The sequence below is a fragment of the Bidens hawaiensis genome, unplaced genomic scaffold, assembly GCF_021521415.1.
Source record: "Bidens hawaiensis isolate Kalapana, Puna unplaced genomic scaffold, B.hawaiensis_p1.1 tig00016200_1, whole genome shotgun sequence".
Lineage (NCBI taxonomy): Eukaryota > Viridiplantae > Streptophyta > Magnoliopsida > Asterales > Asteraceae > Bidens > Bidens hawaiensis.
In genome coordinates, this window is record NW_027492476.1 from 271040 (window position 1) to 292939 (window position 21900).

The following is a 21900-nucleotide window of genomic DNA, read 5'->3' on the forward strand; positions in this document are numbered from 1 at the left end:
TCAGATTCACCAGCATGGAAAGCCATAGATGACAGGTACTCCGATACCATCGGAAGCGATCCAAGAAATCTTCGTCTAGGGATTTGCACTGATGGGGTAGACGTACATAGAGGCAACAGAAACCACAGTGTCTGGCCTGTTTTAGCAGTCATTTACAATCTTCCACCTTGGATGTGTATGAAAAGAAAATTCATCATGCTTTCCTTATTAATATCCGGAGTGCCAGGAAACAATATTGATGGTTTTTACAGCCTTTAATTGACGATCTAGCATCTTCATTTGAGATCGGGGAGCCAACATATGATGCATATAAACAAGAAATGTTTACACTACGTGCAGTTGTGTTGTGGACGATTAATGATTACCCTGCTCTTGGTACACTATGTGGTTGCCCTTACAGTGGATTCAAAGGTTATGTGGTGTGTCGGTGCGACACTCAGTGTGTACAACTTTATCACACAAAGAAGCAGAGTTATGCTGCCCACAAAAGGTATTTATCACATGACCACCCTTTCAGAAAACAAACAAAGACGTTCAACGGAAAAGAGGAGATGAGAACCGCTAAAGAGCCTATGACAGGGGAAGAGATATACGACGAGGTCAAAAACATTAACAATGAATGGGGAAAGGGATCTGAATCCCTAAGTGGGAGTAAGAGGAAAAGGGATAACACAACGCCGCAACCATATTGGAAGAAGTTCAACATATGGTACCAACGGCTCAGCTATTGGAAGTATTTACCTGTCCAACATTGTATTGATTTGATGCATGTTGAAAAGAATATGGCAGAAAGTATAGTCGGGACGTTGCTGAACATTCCCGGTAAGACAAAAGACGGATTGGCAGCTAGAAAGGATTTGAAGTTTTAGGGATTAAAAAGGAGTTGCAACCGAATGCAAAAGGCAACAATACAGAACTGCCTGCAGCATGCTTCACATTATCAGCGAAAGAAAAAGACATGTTTCTTGAAACACTGTATAAACTAAAGGCTCCACTAGGGTATTGTTCTAACTTCTCTAGTTTGGTGAATCTTAAAGAAATGAAGCTACAAGGCCTTAAATCACATGATTATCACATGCATATGCAACAGTTTCTGCCCCTTGCAATACGGTCCATCATGCCAGAACCAATGAGAAATGCTATAATCAGGCTTTGTTTTTTTGTTCAAGTCAATTTGTAGCAAATAAATCATTGTAGAAGATCTTGAAAAGATGCAGGAAGAGCAAATAGTTACACTGTGCCTGCTGGAGAAGTACTTTCCGTCATCATTTTTTGATGTCATGGTTCACTTAACCGTGCACCTTGTAAGAGAGATAAAATTATGTGGGCCACATGCTTTCGTTGGATGTATCCCTTTGAAAGGTGTATGAAGGTTATCAAAGGGCATGTGCGAAACAAAACTTATCCAGAAGGGTGCATTGCTGAGGAGAACATTACGGAAGAAACAATCGAGTTTCTGAGCGAATACCAAAAAAACATCAAGAGTACTGTTGGTATTCCACATGATAAGCATGATGATAATGGGGAGACAATTCCTGTCACATGCGTTAAATCAGTTGAAGTTTCTTATGATCTTTTCAAGAGAGCACATTTCTATGTGCTGCAGAATACGCCTGAAATAGAGCTGTATATCGAGTAAGTATTACTAACATATATACTCTAAATTATATATATATATATATATATATAGGGTGCAGTTACTGTACGCTAATGCCTTAACGTACGGTAGTTACGCGAGACGTTCAAAGGAAAAAAAACAAAGCTAAAAACCTAAAACGCTCAGCAAACGCACCCAAAATTAATATATACATATATATATATATATGTACGTATATATATATATTAATTCACAATATATTATACTCTTACAGACAACACAAGACCTCTTTGAAAAACCAAATGCCTGGTAAACGACAAGCATTGATGGAGAAGGAGCATACATTAAAGTTTGGTGACTGGTTACGCGACAAGGTAGATCAATTTATTAAGTCTCCTATAATTTTTAAAATTCTTTTACTGTTTCTGCAATGTAGGTGAAGAATCTAATCCTTGTAATGAAATTCAGGTTGAAAGAGAGCTACTGGGCTCCCCAGGTTCTGTATCGAAAACCGTAAAGTGGATTGCACACGGAGCACACCGCAACGTTTACAAAATCGACTCGTACGACATCAACGGTTTTGAATTTCGTACAAAATCTCATGATGGTAGAGTTCACCATAACAACGGGGTTGGTTTAGAGGTGGATGACATGCACATCAAAAAAGACGTGGTGACGTATGGACAAAACTTTTATTTTGGGGTTTTGCAAGAGATATGGGTCTTAGATTATTATACTAAAATAATTCCGGTCTTCATGTGCCAATGGGTTGACTGTAAACATGTCAAACATGATGTTCTTGGTTACACGTGGGTCGACCTAAACAAATTTGGCCACAAGGATGATCCGTTCATATTGGCCTCGCTAGCACGCTAGGTGTTTTATGTTCAAGATCAGCTGGATAGAAAAAAGCATGTTGTCCTCATGACTCCACCCAAGAATTATAGGCATTCGTAGGACGAGGTCAATGAGGAATTTAGTACGGTAACTTTCCCTCATTAGGGTAATACATTGCCACTTGTACAACCAAATCAACTGCTTCGTAATGAGTCCCCGGATGATTACTGGAGGCCTGGGAAAAAGCCTACAACTATTCGTAATAGAGATTGACACCTATGTCGGGGTTGTCAACCCAGCAGTTGTGTTCGTTCGGCTAGTTAGATGTAAATAATGTTTAAATACAGTTGTGATACATGATATCACCATTCTTTAATTTGTACTTATTAATTCAAACTAAAGAAATATTGGTTGTTTTTAATACTATTACTACTTATACGTACAGGCCGGTGTTGAATTCATTTCATCTTCTGGCTATTTTGGTCAATTTGTGTCAAGTTCAAACATACATCATGTTACATCGATAATAGTCACAATTGACCTGTAGTGTACCATAGTAAGATCAATAAAGTCATTACACTCATAACTGACTCGTGCTATATCAAAGTTACATTAATACAAAGAAAGCCCAAAAATGCATCATGTTGTCTAGGGTGTTCGGTGACAGTCATCATTTCTCGTCTGATGGTTTTGTTTCTTGCACAACCTCTATTTGGTTATGTTTCAACATACTTTTCAACAGCTGGTTTCCTGCAAAACATTATCAACTCATTTTATAAAAAAAGACCACTATGCCCTTCTTTTCACTAACCTGCATACCAAAATTATACCCTCCAGACTTTGAAGAAGCCTTTGAACAAATAAAATTTAGTTTTGAAAAACCGCTTCCAAACTCAATGCCATCACCAGTAACCTTAGATTTAAGATTTGGTGAATGCATTGAGTTTTGGAAAGGATTTTATCAAAATCTAAGATCTTTGGGAAGTTTAAGATCTGTGGAAACCTTAGATTTTTTCTGCTTGGCCAAATTTGGAATTCACATAACATATATAAAAGTGTAATAAATTTCAGTCACCAGTTTTATTGCAGTCATTAAAGTCTCTATTGTTATATAGTTGGTTGTTGAGTGTATAACACACTATAACTGCATACTAATTACTATCTGTCAAAATGGTTTCCACACGCTTTGGAAACGCACATAAGCTAATTAATTTTGGAAATTATTTACATTTATACCTACTACCTGTCCAAAATCTTGGAAATATATTTATGTAATGATAGCCTAGATTCAAGTTAATTAAAATAAAAAAACTAGTATATCTTACTAGATACGCTACAAATCAACTGGACTATAATAAATTTACTGTCTCAACTACCAAAAATTAAATTTTAGGTCTATTTTGTTATTCACTCACACTAACATCTATTTTAAAGTTAATTATAAAAAATCAACATCAACTACGCTTCAAATACGCAACCAAAATATAATAATAACATTTACAGTTAATAATAATATTTACAATAATAATATTCACATAACATATTAATACCAAAATATAATAACATTTACATTAATATAGAAAACCAAATTACATAAAACTAACTCCTAGCATCCGATTCCATATCGGAATCTACATCCGATTCTGGAGTCCTGCCATCAGATTCCGTATCCGAATCTACATCCGGATTCTCTTCTGGAGTATGAGAGGGCATGATCCTCTAGTACATGCCATCCGAGGTATAGGTGGAGTCCTTAAGCCTATGGAGGCGAAGGTTCACCTGAGTATGGAATGCCACATAAACGGACACCGTCTTGAAGTATCATGGAGGCGAAGGTTCACCTGAGTTAATTTGTGCGTTTGTTACTAGTCTGTCCGTATCAGCAATCATTTGAGTATCATTGATTTCGCCTTTGATATTCATCGTTCTTTCACAAAAGTAGTATTTCGTAACCTTCTTGTCGACACGTTTGTGTAGGTTACGAGAGTGATTAAGTGAGACAATCGGGACCCGACACTAAATCTCAATTGAATCAGTACAACTGTCCTTCATGATGTCGATAAAAGGAGTCCATGGTTGATTTTAACAAACACCAACTTGAATAACCCTTTATGATTTCAAAAAACCATTCAGTTTGAATCTAAGGAACAAGAACCAAATCGATTCAACACGAATCGATGTTATACCTTTGGCGAGGGATCCATGTTTGACGATTATAATAGAGAATCAAGTATGAATAATAAATGCAAGAATGGTTATTAAAGGAATTTTGAGTCGGTTTGTGGATAGAGAAAAATATGAGTGTTTGGAGTTTAAAAGAATAAAAGTGAAAGAGAATTTGAGTTTCCATTTATATAGGGATAACCAATCTCACGATATGGTCAAATCCTCTCTAGCTTTTGAAGTATTTTACACTCTCAACCCCTCAACTTTGAAAATATTTACCCGTATTAAAATCGAAAATATTTAGACACCCGAACACTCAAAATATATACATGATATATTTTGTTTGTCCACTATTTGACAACATTTTCACGTAGGACATTGTCGTAAAGCAGACTTAAATGTAAAAGATAAAAAGTACTAAAATATAATAAAATTAAATTAAATTAAAAAAATAAGAAAATAAAAATAAAATTAAAACTAAAATAAAATTCAACAATATTTAAAATAAAAACAAAACAAAAAAAAATTAAAGTTAAAACACACTTGATAGAACATATAAAATGAGCACTTATAAATTTTTTGAGAAATATCACAACATGAAATCACATTGACCATTAACGTCCTAGATCAAACTTCTATTTCAATGTTATTATGCCGATAACCCGCGGCCTATTGCAGATATAGTTTGTCAACTTTAAACATAACAAGTATTTTGGTGTAAAAGTGATATTTTAAGGTATGGATTAAGTATAGTACTTATGTGGTCCCCATTCAATCCAACAAATTACAGACTCTATCATATCTCGGGCTTAATTTTCTTTCACATATCACCTCACCTAGACTTAAACGACTTATTCATTTAGAAATGTTAAAGAAAGAAGTTTAGGGCCATAACAATCAGGTCAGATAAAACTGTATTATCGCGTGGAGAAAGTCCAAAACTTGAACAAAAAGAAAGAATATAGAAAATAGAAGAACCAGGGCCTTCACAATCAGATCTTGTATGACTACAAATATAGAAAGTTTAAGGCTTTAATCAAAATAAGAAAAAAAAATTGAAACTTATTTAAAAAACCTAATGATTTTTGCTTTTCGTTTTGTTTCGTTTTCTGACTTATAGTGCAGACACACGACAACATAAGCCAATTATGACAGGTAAAGAGAGGCTTGGGTATGACATGCTATTTACATTTTTACCTTCATAGATGTGACTTTAAGTAGAGACATGTAGTCGCTTCATAATTTGTGTAACCACTAGCACATGCGGGCAATTTAATTTACATCACCTCGACACTTACTCATTTGTCAAGCCTATCTACATATAAAGTAGTGATCTTATTGGCTTTTGATATACTATTTTCATGTGCTAGGAATATTATTATCAATTTCTTATCATTTTCCAAAGATCGGATCAATTTCTCAATTTTAAAGTGCCATCTAGACAGGAGAACCTTCTTTTTGAAATATTTTCTGATTTCTTAGAGGAAAAGAGAAAATCTTTTTGGCGAAACCAAAACTCATTTTTGTTTTTCTTGAAAATTAAATACAAAATCTTTTTGAGGAGTTAAAGTAACTCATTTTGAAATATATTTACAATTTTACATACAAAAAAGATGAATATAAAATCTTAAATGAAACAAATCATGCCAAGCGATTCTACAAGATATAGGAATTGGGCACGATCAAAGGATTTAGTGAAAAGGTCTACAAAGTTTTCAGTCATAACAGTCATGAATGAAATGCATTCGGATGTCAATATTTTTATCCTTGAGTTTTGGACCGGATTTTTAACAATACAAACAGTTGCATCGTTATCACACTTGTTTGGGATGTTAAAGAAAAACCATAAATCGGTAGCTGATGTTGGATCCATATCACTTGAGAACAAAAACTGGAGGCAACACTGTCTTTGCTTCAGAAGTGGAGGTGGATACTGTGACCTGCTTCTTGAATTGCGAAGTGTTTAACCGGTCACCCAAGAATTGACATCCTCATGTAGTTGACTTTCTATCAAGGTTGCAGCCTACATAATCACTGTCGGTGTAAGCATGCAGCACCAAAGGAGAATCTTTTGGATACCATAGACCCAAACGAGGATTTCCCTTGAGATACCTAAAAATCCTTGATATCTGGCACACTGGCTAACAGTGAACATGATGTTCGGCCTACTTGTAAAGAGATACATTAGGGAGTCAATCATTGACATGTAAAGGTGTTGATAAATTGACTTTCCCAATGGATCTGGAGCTAACACCAGTCTTGTATCAATCGGTGTGGCGAAAGAAGTAGCATCCTTGAATCCAAACTTTTGAACAATCTCATGAACATATTTTCTTGATGAATCAAGATTCCATCTTTACTTTTGTTCAACTTGTAGGCCTAAGAAGAATGTCATCTCTCCCAATGAATTTTTTCAAACTGACTCCGTATTACCTTTGAGAACTGTCAGCATAGATCATCACTCTTAGACCCAAAGATAATATCATCAACATACACCCGGACCAGGATCAGATCGTACCAACTTGTTTAACAAAGAGTGTTTGCTCAATAATACCTCTCTAATAGCCATTTTCAAGCAAATGTGCATCCAATGTAGCATATCATGCCCGAGGTGCTTGATGGAGACCATAGAGAGCTTTGTCAAGATGTTAAACATAATCTGGATGATCAGGATCCTCAAAACTTGGTGGTTGTTTGAGATAAATTTCTTCCTTCACTTTTCTATACAAGAAGGCAGTCTTCACATCCGTTTGATAAACACTGAAGTTCATGTATGATGTATAGGGTAATAAGATAAACATAGACTTCATCATAATCAAGACCTTTATGCTGTGAAAACCCTTGTACCACCAACCTTGCTTTATTTGTTATAATATAATAAACCCGTTATCATCCCTCTTGTTTCTGAACACCCATTTGGTACAAATAGGTCTCTTGTTCTCCTGCTTCTTCACAAGTCTCCAAACATTCAGCTTCTTGAACTGATGTAGTTCTTCTTATATAACTTCAACACAAGAGTTCTCCTTAAGAGCAATACGATGATATTTCTGTTCAATCTAAGAAATAAAACATGGAAAAAGACACTTGTTAATTGTACTTGACTTGCTTATAGTTTGAATGCCAACAAATGGAGAACCAATGATGTTCTCAGTTGAATGTGTCTTGTGAATGGCCGTAGAGGGAATCCGATTCACTTGCAACTCAATTTCTAGATTCTCAACGGGATAAAAAACCCTAGGAGCATTGATTAGAACATCAATGGATGGTTGAATGTTTTCTGGTTGATCAAGAACTTGTTCTAAAGCAATAGGGCCTTCCCAAAGGTTTTTCATAAAAGGAACTACAACTGCTGGAACTGGAGTAGAATCAACAGTGTTAGAAGCATTAGAGGGAACTTCATTCGTAACAACATCTCTAGCAGTTGTAGGTGCATCATTTTCAGCAGGAGGAGGTGTGGGTATTCAACCACCCTTGGCTAACTGAGTATCAAGTACATGCCCTATTGTAATTGGATCAATATTGTTTTCAATGTTGTGATACATATAACAGGAATCCGAATCTAAATCTTCTTCATTAAGAACTACAATGGTCGTATCTGCAGCTTGAGGAGCTGGGATAACTACAACTGGTAATACACTTCCAATTTAAGGACCACCGGATACGTTAACATTACCTAAATTGTCTACGAGAGCATGAATTAACATAGATTGAGGTACTGTAGCTAAGGCTAGAGCAACTGTAACCGGAGGGGTAGATATAATACGAAACTGGTTGAGCATGTAATTATAATCAAACAATATCCAGTTTGGGCCCTTGCGAGTGTCTGTTTGGTTAGGTTCTTGCCAGTTAACATTAAAGTATTCCATAATCACCCCTGCTTTTTGTTGTAAACTCAATAAGTCGTTTTTTTTGAAACATATCCAACAAAATAACACTCATCTTCCTTTTCACCAAACTTGGGACCTGAATTGGTATCTGTATGTAAAACAGAGTGCATGGACATCCAAAGGTCTTGAAGTAGTTTACTTGTGGCTTAGTTTTGTAGCAGACTTCATATGGAGTCTGATAGCATTGTTCTTGCAGCTTCGATTAGTGTTCTGTTGTATCTTTCAACAACCCCATTTTGTTGTGGGGTGTACGGGGAACTGAATTACCGGTCTATCCCTTTGGAGTGACAAAACTATTAAATTCTCGGTTAAAGATTTCCATTCCATTGTTGCTTCAAATGTACTTGAATATTTTGACAGTTTGATTCTCAACAAGGGTTGTAAATATGATAAAGAACTGGGCAGTTTCATATTTAGAACCAAGAATAAAATTCCAAATAAAAAGAGATGTTTTTGGTCTATTGCCAAAGTATGAATGGGTCAAAATAAGTCCACGTGCAGCAGTTAAAGAATGGAATATATAGAATTAACAGTTTTTGGCTTGTGAAGGAGTATGCGTTATTTGCATATTGAGCATGAAGTACATTTTTCAATTGTTGAAAAGGTTTTAATAGAAAAACCCCTCACATGCTCACCTTTGCCAAGTTTGTTCAAATTATTAAAGTTAAAATGACCAAAGCATCAGTGCCAAAGTGATGAATCATTCTCCGAGGCTTTGGATATTAAACATGAAGAAGTTTTTGTGAATACGAACTTTTCCTGACCAATATGTAGGCAACATTATGCCTCGAAGTACACATCAAAATCTATTTCTCAGGGACTTTAAAATTTGGTTTAAAAAAACATTCATTTTCAGTGAACAAAGTGGAATATTTCTTATCACCGATTTGAGAAACACTGAGCAGATTGTGGTTGAGTTATTTTACGAGATTGACATCTTCAAAAAACTGAGCAAATTTACCTTTCCTCTCTTTGTTATTTTCCCTCCCATGTCACATGCCAAAGATACAGATTCACCTTTCAATGGTTGAACATCAAAAAGTAAGGATTCATCTCCTTTCATATGTCGGGTACAACCATTGTCTATGTATCAAATACGAATGACATGCCTCCTTGACTGACCCTACTTTCATCAACAGTTAATTAAACGTGGGTTCCCGAAGGATAACTATAAAGTCTCAAATTTTTGTTGTATTTCCTGAAGAATAGTCATCGAGAGAACGCCCTTAGGAATCCGAAGAAAAACTTGTTCTTTGGTTTTTCCATAGTTGCACATTTTCTTCTTCTTCTTCTTCAACCTTGTTTTTGGTGGATCCTCAGACTTTACAATCTTTATATCCCCTTTCTCTCTCTCCTTTTCATTTTTCCAAAAATGTTTTCTCTTTTTCTTGTTTTTACTTTTTTAGATCTCACATTCATTTAACTGGTTTCAGTATCAGCTTGATCAATCCTTGACCTAGAGCTGCTAGCAGTTGTTGATCGTGACTGATTAAGATGACAATGCAGATCTATTTGTTTCTGTGCTAGTACTTGCAATGTCTTGCAAGGTGAGAGAGATTTCCACACACAAAACAACATTTCATACTATAAACCCAATAATAATCATTAGAATTATAGGATTGGTGATAATGCGGATTAAGTGATACTTGGAAGAATGGATCATGATTGTGTTAGCTTTCTGATTTCTGACCACGATCATCAAATGCATTTGTGTAATAAGACTCATCATAATTTTGTTGGTTATGACCATAGTAGTTTTTATTAGTAAAGTTAATAGATTAAAGATTTCTTATATGAATAGGTGTTTGAGAAAATGATCTTTTGCTAGGTGGAACATATTTACTATATGTGTTAGCTTGATTAATATTCTTAGATACTTTGTTTTTAGACGTATTATCCTCATTCTTAGAACTTGACGGTGAACTGCTTGCATGTTCATATCAACATTCTCATTCAAGTTTACACACTTTTAAACACATGAATCATTTGACATATTGACACGACCATCATTTGAAATAATATAAACATTTTCATTTGAAAAATCGTGAGCAATGCCAACATCAACATTGCCATAATTAACATTAACATCCACAAATGAGTTTTATTGTATTTTGCATGGAATCAAAATTATTATCAGTATATATAGAGTTGACATTAGATTGTTTTGAATTCACGTCACACTCAAAAAGTGAATTTAAACTTCCATTTTTGTCACAACTCATCCCATCTCCCAAATATTCCTTTTATGCTAAACCACCTGCTAAACAAGATGAACTACTATCAGTACTTACTATATACTAGTTCACTAATTTGATCAACAGTCAAGGGTACCTCAGGGAAGAATATCTTAGGCGTTGGTACATGCCCTATTCCATAGATCATTTCGTCTTCTAGAGGGGTGTTGAAACCAAAGTGGGTTAAGGACGTTTAAATATCATTAAATGGTGTGGAAATGCAGTAAAATCATATCTAATACCCCTCTTTTATTTCACCCCCATTTGTGAACCAATAATATCATTCAACTTATTAGAAGCCATTACAAGCTTTTCGATAGTTATTCATTTTTTTGTGAAAATATGCTTGCAAATTTGCTTCGAATAACTTTCGATGTAAGTTTGCCATGTCATCATGATGAGTATTGATTCTAGTAGTAAAAATCTATTCAACTTTCTTATATTCTTGATTTTTATATCTAAGACCAATAAGTTCATTAAACATCCTAGCATTATGGGCTCTATACTTTTCAACTTTATCAATACATAACTGTGAGCATAAGTGTGTGTACATTGGGAGTGACAGTGCTCGCTTGGTTTCTTCCACCTACAACACTCGTCTCAACTTCATTGTCGTTCACAAATGCCATCCCAACAAAGTTCATTAGCAGCATTGTGCTCACCCATTTGATCCATACAGTTAGGATATGATGATTTCCCCAATTGAGTAAGCAAAGCTTTTCCATATACTTTTTAGCTTCCTTGACCTATTCTTGGAATCGCCTGACTCGATGATCTGCTTTTCCCAATTATTCTTCCCTCAGTTCCAGAACCACCACTCGTTTCACCTTCTTACACATCCACAATCATTACATCACCATCATGTTTTCTTGGGTTTGTGCACTATCATTGCAAAGTACCCTATTTTGTTACTGTTATAAGACCAAAGCTTATCTTTTTCAAACCCTGTATTGTTATTGCCGGCTTCAAGGTTGTTGTTCTTTCCATACATCTTCATGTATTTGTGGCTCTGTGGACTACCATGGTCATATGGTACTTGATGTCCATCTTCTCAAGGTCATGTATATAAATTTCTGGTAGGTCTCCTTGAGTAAATGATGGAGGTATGAGTTTTCCCTTCCACAACTCTTCATGACTGGCCATAAAGGCATGGAATAGTGAGATTTGGGAGTCATCAATTTGCATGGTGGAGTGGCTTTTATATCTTGAGTTTCTACTTGAAGATTGCTTGATACCATTAGTCGTTAAAGCTTGATTAACATCTTGGTTCACCAAGTCTTGACCAAAGTTTGATGTTGACGATTATGACACAACAACAAATGAGATGAAAGCTTTATTCTGTTTAGCTTGAACTGCAAATTAAGCCCTCTTTACCCCGTAAACTGCATGAACAGTAGGACGTGATTGACTTAGAAAAGTTGATCCAACCCTTGAACATGTGGAAACACCGTCATGATTTAGAGAACTGACATGGTTATTCATTCAGAGCTTGTCGTCTATCTCCAATGACTTGATGGTGGAGTCTAATTGCATTAGAGTTGTTGTGGTCAGATTCGTGGTCGTTTTGAAAATAGTTACATTAATGTTCCACGTATAAGGCAATGAGTTCATGTAAGTACATGATTTGGTGTCTGTAGCCGATCTAATAAGTTATAGATAGTATAGTAATTATGTTTAATGTAATATGGCCATTCGCCATAGACTGTATAGAAAGTGGGTCCATTCGTTATAGACTAGGCTATTCGTTAAGTTAGGAGTCCATTTGTTATGGATATATAACGAATGGATGCTCAATCATTACGTTAATATCCCATTCGCTATGGATTGTATATCGAATGGAGGCCCATTCGTTATGCAATATAACGAATGATGGCTTATCCGTTAAGGTATTAACCATTCTCTATAGAGACATAATGGATGAGTTTAACTTAAAGAATATGAGCTTATGGCCTAAATATAGACAACTCCTGTTCATTGCACACTAGAGATCTGAGCCTAAATTATTCATGTGTCATTACCATGCCGGATTCTCTCTAGACATACCTTATCCACCATAATGTATTTCATCCATAATGTATTCAAGAAAGCATTGGTTTAACGTATTCATCTCGTAACGTATTGATGTATCGTGTTAGCGGCTAGATCTTGGCTCGTAACGTGTTTCATTTGTTCAATAACTTCTTATTGATTTCAGACATCTCCCGAAAAATACCAGCACTTCTCATTTTAGTGTTCAGGGATTCAAATATGTTCATGAGTGATGCAACTGTTTCTCATTAGACATGGTTGAACATATTAAATTCTCCGTTTAACATGTCGTTTCGGCTTTCCTTCATATCCAAGTTCCCTTCAAACTTCTCCACCAAAGCATCCCAATGTGCCTTTGCAATAGTGCATTATCTCAAGGTCTGAGTGATTTCAGTGGATACGAACATACGCCATATGATTTTTCATCTTCAAGCATTATTTATAGATCAATTTGTGTGAGGCTTTCGGAGGAACATAAAATGGACCATCATCAGTCATCTTTAAAGCTCTACGAGGTTCATTTTCTATAGATTCTTGACGTGAAGTCAAAGACTCAGTCAAAAATAAACCGATTACAACTATTAGATAACGGTAAGAGGGTATCGAACACAGGGAGTTTGTGAAAATTGTGTTGCCAAATAGTTGTGTAATTTATCTAAATTAAACTAAATGCAAAAAGTAAATTCAAAGAGTTGGTTGTTTGGTTTTGATAATAAAAAAAACTAAGCAATAAACGAGTTTTAATCAATATGAGAAAATATGCCTTCCCTTGGTTTCAGGTTTCCATGAATGTTACAGTTGATGTTTAAACTGAGTTCGTGTTTATGTAAACGAATGCGATAAATGAAGATCAAGTACTTGGATTATACAACGCAAGGTGATCAATCAAAAACCAATTAGTTTATCTAACCCTAAATCCCTCCCGATTAACTTCGATTACTTAAAGAACCAAGAATTGACGGTTTAGAACACAAAATCGATAAACTAATAATCTATCAATCAATACATGAACATCATAATAATGAAATCAATAAGATCAAATATTATCTCATAAATTGATAAAACATTCAACCAAACAAGCATAAGAAAACTTACAATCCGAGGGAAAACACAAAGGAATTTAGCCACACATGTTTCAGTTTATCATCCCTTCGATTATAGTTTGCATAAGAATCAAAATTCAGTTTCTAATGATTAACACACTTATAATAATATTCTTGTCTCCAAAAATCGCCTCCAGGTGTTTCTTAGATGAAAAGATATGATAATCATATGAAAATCCGTCCCAAAATACAAGAAAAACGGCAGTTACAAATTGCAGCAACGCGTCCACCGTAAGCTACGGTGGCCACCGTAGCTTACGGTGGCTTCCAAAAAGCCAACGGTGGGTACAAACTGCCTTACGGCAGCTATATCTTCAACTCCCACCGTAGCTTACGTTGGGTACCGTAAGCTACGGTGGACTTCACTCTAATTTCATTTTCTCGTTTTTGCCATAACTTCCTCGTTCTAAGTCCGTTTTCTTCACAGTTTTCGCCTACGTTCTCGTAATTCCATCTTCTATCTTCTCATACCTGCCATTACACGAGTAAACGTAGTTATCTAATTCAACAAAATAAACATATTAAACTCGTGAATATTAACGAACTTAAACCACTTAAGGGTTGTCCCATGGACCACCCGTCACATCCCCACACTTACACTTTGCTTGCCCTGAAGCAACATCTCAATACAAAAAAAATTTCCATTACATTCAACTTGTATCCACCAATCTTACCACAGATCCGGTTCGGTTAAGGTCCCAAGTCATACCCTATTCCCTTGTTTTTATTGGGTACACTAGTTCAAAGTTGATAACCCACCAAATAATTTAATGTTACCATTTAAAACTATGGAACCGCCTAAACATGTGTACCTTGTTTCCGGTTAGGGAACACATGATCACACCCCTCATAATATAACATCTATCCTCTCGGTTTAATATCTGGACCAAGATAAAATGTGCTAGTATCTCTCTGCCCTCAATACCAAGTATGAACACAATGTAATAAGCTTGGAAGCAAGTCATATCTCCACCCATTACCCACCGGTTTTATAAAGAATAGAACTAAGGGTTTTGTTGTGGCTTAGGTTAGGGTGTGGAAGCGGATTTATTAGTGACATATGGTAGATGAAACCCAATTTATTCAACAAACAGATCACTCACTCACAATTATTTACAAACGATACTAACTCAAACATCGACTCTTTTTTTTAGCCTTTCTTTGATTTTCCAACTTTTTTTTTTATCATTAATATGTACAAACAACTGACCCGAGACATACGTACATTGTGTACTACGCTCGACAAACAACTTATATACAACTTTTAACATACTGGGTTTCATCCACAGGGTTAAAACAAAAGGCCAAGGCTAACACGGCTTGTAATGTGGGTTAAAAAAAGCAACGAAAAATGGAAAAGGCAACAATTGGCTCCTAAGGGATAATGTAAGGCAGGGATTTTTTTTTGTAAGGCCAATATAAAATGGGTTCTCTAAAGTCCTATTTCTCCATACAGGTGGTGGTATTAAGATCTCGAAATGCATGAGACAACCAAGTTCTAGATATCATGGGCATACCGGTTACTCTCTATAATGACACTCATATGACATGTGTATATACTATATAATATATGTGTATTATATATAAAGCAAATCTCACACACGTACCGGAGGAATTAGGCTGCCGATATGAAACATGTGTACCCGTCCCCATGACTCGTTATCCCATCTAAACGGTCCATTTTAATTTTCCTTTTTTTAAAAAAAACAACTAGGCACATGTTACTTAAGGAATTGTGACCATGAAAAGGGACCCAAAACATCACCCCGCCATCCTACCGCTTTCCGGTATCATTAAAACATTTTTAAAATTTTTGTTTATTTTTCTGATTTTTTAATTTATTAATTTTATTTATTTTATTATTTATTTATTTATTTATTTATGTTTTCGATTTTTCAAAACAAACAAAAACAAACGAAATTTTTTTCCTCATCCCCACACTTGGGATACATTGTCCCCAATGTACAGTTTTAAGAAAAATAAAACAAACTACTTGTTAAACACCACCTTCATTCCAACACATTCCCATAACACTTAATCAAAAGTATTTTGTCCACCACCCATCCACCCAAAAACATATAAAGACACAAAATAACTTATACAAAACTATACAAAATGATGTTCACCTGGTAACACGAGATTCCATCAAAAGAAAGGCGGTCGGGCCGGCCCGAAAATGGACGTCACCTCATCGTTGAACTCACCAAATCCAAATGCATCTTGACCATCACCACCTTGCTCACCTCCTTGTTGTTGCGAGGTGCTTTGACTTGAACCTTGATTGGGATCCACCCATCTAGAATGATGCAATGGTGGTGTAGGGTATGACACACTACCATCGTACGGTGGCAAAGTGGTGTAATCCACATATGGCGGGTCGGCCACAACCGGTTGTCCCGCATGCCACGCGTCATGCATCCGTCGCTGACGATCATCAAGGTATCGGCTGTTCATGTCATCTTCAAAGGCATATGCATGGGTGCGGTTCCACTGCTCTTGTCGATCATAACTTTGCTTTAATGCCCTTTCCATGCTCACACCCATGAAGGTTTGTTGATCAAAAATGGTGTGGGAATATTCGGGCCAATTCCCAAACGTAGGCGGTCTTTGGCTTTCGACCACCTCTTGCATCGTTCCCTGGTGAGCCCAGTTCGAATCATACGGCCTTCGTGCATAGTCAAATGTACTTCCCACATAACCGGATTGCATCCCCGGTTGCCTTCCATCCCCACTCGGTCCCGCTTGATCCACATTCATATGAGTTACATTTGGATCATATTGATATGCCTCATCACCACTCATCTCATCTTCACTTTCCGGGTCAACGCTTCACCCGCATTTAATGGTCTTGCATCTTCTTTCAAGACTCTCCATCTCCTTCCGTCACTCTTCAACTTGTGGTACCATTCGGATTGTGAATACACCCAACCAGACCCCAAATGTGTAATGTCAAATGGCTTGAATTTCTTATAAGAACCCCTATCACCCACTCGAATAGCACCATATTTCTTCAATAATGCCGTTATTAACTGACAATGTGGTATGATCTTCCGGTCCACACTATTCCGACTTATCCATACGTTACTCATTACCAAAAATCGATATGAAACCAGCGGTGAGCCATGTAGCAATGTGTATAATATTGGAACTTTGGGATATCGTACCTCGATCCTATCACCCCGTCGCGGGATGACGTTATTGATGCATATTGTTAACATCAACTTTGCTTCCATCTTCAAATTTTTTCGGTAAAATTTCCCGGCGTATGTCCCGGGCAAAAACAGATCATCCAACATTATGTTCCACATCGGGTGCTTCTCGGGTGCAAAATACAAATCGTCCAAATCCGGAAACTTATATTGGTTATGCGGTTTACTATCGAATTTTGCCACCCGTCTCAAACTATCAAACAACATTTCCACTTGAACCCCATTCACAGTACCAATTAACTTATCCTTTGATGGATGGTTACCTGCAACCTATCGTAAAGTAGCCTTCCATTCTTGTATTTCTGTATCGAACAGGTTACTCGAATCCTTGTCATAACATTTCAAAGCTGCTTCCCAACCCAACTCTCTAAATTTAGCGGTAACCCCAAATAGACCAAAATCCACTTCTCTAACTTCTTTTTCGCAAATAAACGCATCAGTTCGCTGTCTCAATGCGTTCATTTGATCATGGAAGAGCTCCGCTTGCCATTCTTGAGGTTGATCTGCCAAAGACCCTTATCTCCAAATTGGCTTTTCCCTTATTTGATACTCTTCCTCCTCACTTTCCGGGTCATCCCTTTGAAGAATTAACCTTCTTCTTTTCGGTTGGTCAATAGTATTGGTAAGAACCAAGTATCGATCCGTGGACACAAATGTTTCTAATAATAAATCGTCGTTTTACTTTAATCGGAGGTTTTAATCATTTTCGGGGTTAATTTTTTAACTTTTTATAAAATATAAATGCTTATATATAATATATAGTTGACCAAGATGAGAGATTCCAAACAAGTAGTTCAATTATAGGAAGGTTACCATCTAAGATCAAGATTCCACTCCATTTTATCCTTGATAATTAATATGTAAAAATGTGGTAAACTTGCCGTAATAATATATGATATATAGCTCTTTAAGCCTTAAGTGAGCATCTTTGACATAAAGGGAGTAACATGCGCATTTTAAAGTCCACCCTTTTCTAATGTCTTGTTACCTCAAGAATGTCAAATTAAGTTGGCAAGTAGTTTCGTAAAGTAGAAAGATTAGGATTGACTTCGATTTCTCAAATACCAATTCTAACAACTTCGGGTGGTTATAGTTCATCACATAACCTCCCCTTGATTATTAAAGTAGGTTATAATTAAACATTCAATTAACATATGATCTCTTTAACTAGTAAGATATCCTAAGCAATGCTATTTTCGAATTACCAAAAGATAGAGAAATAGATCATAACTTATATCTCATCATTTCTAATTACAATATAAGGATCCATGTTTTGATAATTTATCAAATTATTTCTATCTTTCAAGAACATGAATTGATCATGAACGATTTCCAATATAATTGACAATCACCAACTTTGAATTAGTAATTTAAGATGGTGAAACATTTCTAATCAAAAGATAATTATAAAATAACCATGTACTTTAATAGACTACATCACATGTTTTATATAATCATCAAGTAAAACAAAGCTTCTTCATAGATTTTAGATGGTAAATGGAGTTTAGCTCATAATGAGCATGGTGATTAATATTAGGATGGATGATAATAACAAACACATGATTAAACTAGAACAATCTAACCAGATGTGGATGAACCTTCATTCTTAATGATTATGATGATGGTTGATGATGATGACCTCCAAACCTTCAAACTCTTCACTAGATCTTCAACGTGGGTGTTAGTGTGTGTTTTTATAAGTGAAAATCGGATATAACTCTCTTCAAGGAACACCAAATGAATGCAACATGAGCCACTATTTATAGGCAATTTGGAGTGTGAAGCTCGGCCCCGTGCTTACGTAAGCACGCCCCCGTGTGATTTTATGACATGTGCCAAATTTATTTTGTCTTTTCCTATAGACGACCACGGCCCCGTGGTTGAGGAGCACGGCCACGTGCTTTTGTTCCCTGTTTTTGTCTTTTCTTGTAGGTTTTTTTCTTTTCTGGTGTTTAAAGACACGGGGGGGCGTGTTCCTTGAGGCATGGGGGCGTGTTTCTTTGTTTTCTTGTGTTTTCTTCCTTTTTTCTTCGTCTTTTTGCTTGTTTCTTCGTTTGGGGCTTGGTTTCACCTGAAATTACATTTTATTATAATAAGTAGTCTTTCGTGCTATGTTATTTTATAGATATTGCAGTTTTTAGAGATTATTTGATGCTGAAAAGATGTATAATTTTATGTACATCGTACGAAATGAGGTTTATCTAACAGTAAAGGAGAATTGGGTATAAACGCCATATTTTGCATAAATTTATTCTCAATATTACAAAACTTCTTTTTATTTTTTCACTTTTTGGTTAAAATAGATTTTTAGTTGGTTATTTGCAAAAAATTTCTTAGATTTTCTTTTGGCTTCGTTATAAAAATAGGATTACTTGCTACAAAAATTTTGTTATTAGAGTATCTTATAATTAGTTGAGCAAGCAATTGGTCAAGTAATTCCCCTCCTCACACTTGAATCTCACATTGTCCTCAATGTGAATTGATTCATAAAAAGATTAGTATTCGAATGAAGTATGGTGGGTAAAATGGAAAGGAACTTCTCTACGGGTTAACGAAATTTCGATAGAGCATCCCCTGTTTTTCCCCCGTTTTCCTATTTTGTACCTGGATAATAAAAACTACAAACAACCAAGCATAATACTACTAAAAATTGGGTATGGAATCATCCACACCCTGCCCACACGGGCTAAATAAGTACCTAATAAAGCGTCTTTGGCACCCATGGCCATAATAAGTATCCAAACAAACAAACGACATAATGTGAATTGTTTAGACAAACATGATAATAATGTTATGAAAGTACTATCACCCAGACCCATGCCCACACCATACCTACCAGTGCCGCTGCTCGTCAGTTACCCATGTTATCTGGGTCAAACGGTCCCCACTGCCTATCCATCCGCTCACCCAAATGGTCAATTTCTCGCCTCGTCTCTACGTATTATGTTGATCGTTATGCTTCGAAGGCATCAATTTGTCCGGTTAACCTGTCAAAAGAGACGGTAGTGTGAGCCTGAAACTGGTCAATGAGCCCGTATAGGCCCTCAAAAGAGTACTGGTTGTGGTATAACGAGCTTGGGCCGGCCCTGATGATGATGGGTCGCCGTGCTGAGAATAAGTGTGGCGGTGGGTCTGTTGGGGTGGTGATCCTCCTCTCCTCTCGTGCACGTCCTGGATCATCATATCGGCCGGGTCCTAAGGATCCCAAATCTGGTTTAGGGCATCCTGAAACCTCCATATGTCCGGGTTTCTGCCGATTTGTTGGACCAATTGCATGCAGATAGAGAAATTGTGGTCAAGAGCAATCAGGTCTGGGCTTTGGGTTCATTCTGTGTACGCACGGTAGGCCTTGTAATGCTTGTATATTCACGGACCACCAAGATCGGGGTATTTGGGCTCTTTGCATTTGCATTGGTTCTGAAAAATGACAGAACAAATAAGTGATGTTGCAAGGTATGTCATTCTTGATGCAATAAAGGGCCCATAAATCCCTCAAGTTCACGACCCACACACTCTGACCATGTGCGGTTACTGTGTGGCTCAGTAGTCGGTGAATGTATCTCATCAGTGGGTCGCATATAGTGGTGTTTTGGTGTTGCTTGCACAGTAGGTTTCATCCCCATAACTCAGTTGTTTCCATGCTTGTAATCTGGTAGCACCTACCGATGTTGTGTCGTCAGCATCTTCATATGCAAATGTAATCATGACGTCGTACCAGATGGGGCTGTCGGTTTCATCACTCGTGTAAATACCCAAATCGATCCCAAGCTGGGTGACCGATGTTGTGTACCACTCTCACCCCACATCTAACTCAACGGCATCTTCGTCCCACATACACAAGTTTCTCGTCTTGAAAGAGAATGAGGCTAAAAACTCCTTGGTCAGTTCGGTTACTGCTTTACCCTTTTGATTCAAAACACGCATCTAAGGTCCTTTCAAAAATTAATTTCTTGTATATTTCTCATTGGTTTACTTGTATTAACGTTTCTTTACAAGCATACAAATTTGGTTCTGGTTCGCGAATGTTAAGGTAGCCCATTCGTTGTCAGTCCCGTTCATCTCTTTCGGTATCTTCATGGAAGATCAAGAAAGCATGTTCGTCCTCTCCGTATTCAACCATCTGCAATTTCATAGCAAGATTAGTTTAATTGAAAAAATTGCTAAAAAGCTGGAACAGAAGGAAAAACCACGGTGTCGTGCTTCTAGAGGCACGGCCCCATGCTAGGAAAAAGCACGGTACCGTGCTTTTAGAAGAACGACCCCATGCTGCGGGTGTTTGGCTATTTGACCATTTTCTGATTTTCACTTTCGTTGACCTGTGGTCGACCATGGGTCGTGTTTTGCAAACCACAGCCCGTGTTTTTAAACCTAATTCTACACTTATCAAGACTCGAACTTAAGAATCCAACCGGTTCTAAATATCATCCGGGTTTGACTTGTTATATAGATCATCCAAGATCCGAACCCGAATGGTTTTTCTCAACAAAACTTGAGTGCAAATCTATTTAACAAATCAATATCCTAGATTTAAACAATTAACCCATCTAATTTCTGGGTTTAGACCCAATTTCATCAATTGTTAAGATTTGTGGTTTATTTTAGTCCTAGAATGATGAATTTGAACAATAGATTTACTAAATTAACATACATTTGGTTGGAAATTGAAGATTTGAAGAAAAGATTTAAGTAATAGGAAAAGGGGCGTCGTTTTCGGCTTTGGACGAAGTGGTTTTAGGGTTAAGTGAGTGGGAATTGTTATTTAAAAAAAAGCGTAACTGCACTATAGAGTGGGGCACGACCCCGTGCTTTTTGAAGCACAGTACTGTTCTGCATGTAGCA